The sequence below is a fragment of the Triticum dicoccoides genome, chromosome 3A (genome assembly GCF_002162155.2).
Source record: "Triticum dicoccoides isolate Atlit2015 ecotype Zavitan chromosome 3A, WEW_v2.0, whole genome shotgun sequence".
NCBI lineage: Eukaryota > Viridiplantae > Streptophyta > Magnoliopsida > Poales > Poaceae > Triticum > Triticum dicoccoides.
Window position 1 is genome coordinate 256,445,552 of NC_041384.1, and position 4,317 is coordinate 256,449,868.

Here is a 4,317-nt window from a genome sequence, read left to right on the forward strand (position 1 = left end):
AGCGTGTTGGGAAATGTGGTGCACCCCTGCAGGGAAGTTGATCTATTCGAATAGCCGTGTCCCTCAGTAAAAGGATGACTCGTAGTTGTACCTTGACCTTATGACAACTAGAATCAGATACTTAATAAAACACACCCTTCCAAGTGCCAGATACAAACGATGATCGCTCTCTCACAGGGCGACGAGGGGAGGATCATCGGTTAGGATTATGCTACACGATGCTACTTGGTCAACTTGCCATCTACTCTCTTCTTCTGCTGCAAGATGGAGGTTACCAGAAGCGTAGTCTTCGATAGGACTAGCTATCCCCCTCTTATTCTAGCATTCTGCAGTTGAGTCCACATATGATAGCCGTTTCCATTTGATACCAATGCATACATATGTAGTGTAGCTCCTTGCTTGCGAGTACTTTGGATGAGTACTCATGGTTGCTTTGCTCCCCCTTTTCCCCTTTCTAAACTTGATGGTTGCGACCAGACGTTGGAGCCCGGGAGCCAGACGCCACCCTTGACGACGACTACTACTACTACTCGGGAGGTGCCTACTACTACGTGCAGCCCGCTGACCACGACCAGGAGTAGTTTAGGAGGATCCCAGGTAGGAGGCCTATGCCTCTTTCGATCTGTATCCTAGTTTGTGCTAGCCTTCTTAAGTCAAACTTGTTTAACTTATGTCTGTACTCAGATATTGTTGCTTCCACTGACTTGTCTATGATTGAGCTATTGTATTCGAGGCCTCGAGGCCCCTGGCTTGTAATATGATGCTTTATGACTTATTTTATTTGTAGAGTTGTGTTGTGATATCTTCCCGTGAGTCCCTGATCTTGATCGTACACATTTGCGTGTATGATTAGTGTACGATTGAATCGGGGGCGTCAAAAGTTGGTATCAGAGCCGACTGCCTGTAGGAATCCCCCTTCCACACTCCTTGGCCGAAGTCGAGTCTAGACATTACAAAAACTTTTACTAATGTGGTTGTGTGCCTTACGGGCCCACGTCGCCATCTGGGTGGTATTAGGATCTTTTACTCCTCGCTCCTTACTCTGGGACTCTGTACTCTCTCCTACTCGGGTTAAACAATTTTACTAACTCTAACATTAGGATCTCGTGACCACGTTCACCCCAAAGTTGGATAAGCCCTAGTTATTTTTAGAGTAGTATTTCAACATTATCCACATGTCATTTGACTCCTGTGAAAACATCTTTGTTTTCAGATGGAACCCACGAGACAGGTCGTGCGCCACACGACGGCCATTGGTGCCTCAGGATCACCTGCTGTGTTGGTTGAGATGATGACCTATCTGGGTTACCGCTGGCACCCTGAGTACACCGTCTATGAGGAGTACCAGGACTTCAACCAGGAGCAGTACCGTGCCATCATCCACCTCTACCCTCGGGAGTATGACTCCACTACCGTGTTGCACACTGCTCATGGTGTTGGAGTGACTATCGATATGGCAGTCCACGATGCTGCTTACGCTGCTCTGACACGTCTTCGTGGAGAGTATCAGGAGTTGGACACCTCCCCCTTCAGGCACATTGCTATCGCATCTGATGTTGGTGTGGAGGGATACTACACTGTTGCCTACTCCACTATCACCCGAGAGCCCTTCTACCATCAGAACCTGGTTCTGCATGCTAATGGGCTGGATAGAGCTAACCAAGCTCTTCGCCACGAGTTGTACACCACCCGTCAGCACCTGTACCGTGCTCTAACGCTGTTGCACCCCTCTATCCGATCTGGTGGTCTGTCGCATTCTGCGATCTACCCTGCCAGGACCGTGATGCCCCAGGGCATCGGCTGGCCAGATGTGGGAGGCTACTCTCCCGCACTTGGTCCTCTCCTGCCACATGTGCATCGGGTTCCGCACCAGAGTATCCGTGAACCCCAGGCTACTCGCGTGGAGGTCTTCCCTTCGCGTCACTGCCAGCTGTCAGGCTACACCTACCTCCATAGTTCCTCCTGGGACTGATGTAGGCTTGCTTGTTAGTGTTAGATGCATTCACCGTGAGCCTGCGTGCCGACTATGATGTTCTTAGCCTGTGTACTGAACTTTGTGTACCGAACTTTATGCATGATCACTTTTGTAAGATATGTCCACTACTATGCAGTGTCTATCGTGTTCCTTTCATTATGCATGTTTCATCATGAATGATTTTTGCCCTTGCAAATTCTCAATGCTGAACTACCCCTATTATATATTAGCAGGATGGTTAGACCAAGTGGTCGTGGTCGTGGTAACCCTCCCCCACCCCCGCCTGAGTACATGGCTGGGATGATGTAACAGTTTGAGCTGAATCGCCAGTTCATGGAGAATATTATGGCTCAGTTTCCTCGCCCCAATATGAACCAGCCGGCAACCCAAGTGACTCTCCAGGATTTCATGCGCCTCAACCCAACCATGTACCGCAGCTCAACTCAGCCTCTGGATGCTGATGACTGGCTCCGTGACATCACCTATGAGATGGAGTCTGCTGATGTAGCCCCTGCCAGCTACGTCACATTTGCTTCTTTCTTCCTGAAAGGACCCGCAGCTCAATGGTGGGATAGCCACAGGCGTACTCTGCCAGTTGGAACAATCATCACCTGGCCAGACTTCCAAGCTGCTTTCCGTGCTCGCTTCATTCCCCAAGGAGTCATGGACCGTAAGAAGCGCGAGTTTCGCAGCCTCACCCAAGGCAACAAAACTATGGAAGCTTATCAACGGGAGTTTTTGGACTTGTCCCGCTATGTTGAAGAAGACATTGCAACTGATGCACGCAGACAGGAGAAGTTCTGTGATGGCCTTCAAGCTGACATCAAGCTCGCACTTCTAGTGCATGACTTTGCTGATTTCGCCACCTTGGTGAACAAGGCCATAAACATTGAAACTGGTCCGCAGGAACACCAGAGCTCTCACAGGCGCAACCGTGACATGGGCTCATCTTCGGGCCTGTCCTCCCAGAAGCGTAGGATATGGATTCCCAACATCATGTACCAGCCAACTGCACCTGCTCCAAGGCATTCCTATGCTCCACTATGTCTGCCTCCCCCACCAACTAGGCAGCCAAGACTTCCAGCTCCACCACCACAAGCTCCTGTCCCCACTCCCAATAATGGTATGTGCTACAAGTGTGGCCAACCTAGTCACCTTGCCAGGAACTGCTATCAGAATCAGAACCAGAATCAACTGGCCCTTCCCACAGCTGGCCGTGGAAGCAACCAACCTCGCAACAACAATGCCAAGTCTTATGGTCGTGTTCATGCCAACCACGTTGATCTCAATGAAGTTCTAGACCAGCCTGCTACCATGATGGGTACACTCCTCGAAAATTCAGTACCTGCATCTATTTTATTCGATTCAGGAGCATCACATTCATTCATGTCAGAAGATTTTGCATACAAGCATGACGTTAAATGTGAGGAGATGAACACTTCGGTATTGGTAAAAAACCACGTGGGACAATGTCAAACCTCACTAGTTGGCATTGACGTCCCTGTGGAAATTGAAGGGCTGGAATTCTATGCCTCTCCCATTATCCTGAAGTCGTCTAACATCGACCTCATTCTGGGGATGGATTAGTTGAAAGCGCATACTGCTTCTATAGTTTGCGCCACTAAGGTCATCCATCTGCTACACCCTTCTGATGAAATAATTGCTTACCAAGCTCATCTAGTTCAGAACGTCGAGGCACGGCTTTATGCCTTGAATGCGTTGAACGCTGCATCACTCGAGGGCATTGAAAACATTCCCGTCGTTCGTGAATGCCAAGACGTCTTCCCAGAAGAACTTCCAGGGATTCCCCCTGCTAGAGCCGTCGAATTCATCATCGACTTGAAACCCAGCACCACCCCTATAGCCAAACGACACTACAAGATGCCGCCACGTGAACTCATTGAGCTTAAGGAGGAAATCGGCAAATCTCTTGTCAAAGGTTTCATTCGCCCAAGTTCATGTCCTTGGGGAGCACCTTCTCTCCTTGTTAAGAAGAAGGATGGGACAAACCGATTAGTCCAAGACTACCGTCCTATAAACCAAGCTACCATTCAGAATAAATACCCTCTTCCTAGGATCAATGATCTTTCTTATCAACTGGCTGGCTCATCAGTGTTCTCCAAACTCGACTTGAGGTTGGTTTACCACCAGATCCGTGTTCGTGAAGAAGATATTCCAAAAACCGCCTTCGTGACTCGGTATGGGTCATACGAGTACACCGTCATGTCATACGACTTAACGAATGCTCCCGCCACCTTCTCTCGTCTGATGAACTATATATTCATGGATTACCTCGACAAGTTCGTCGTGGTTTATCTAGATGATATCCTTGTATTTTCCAA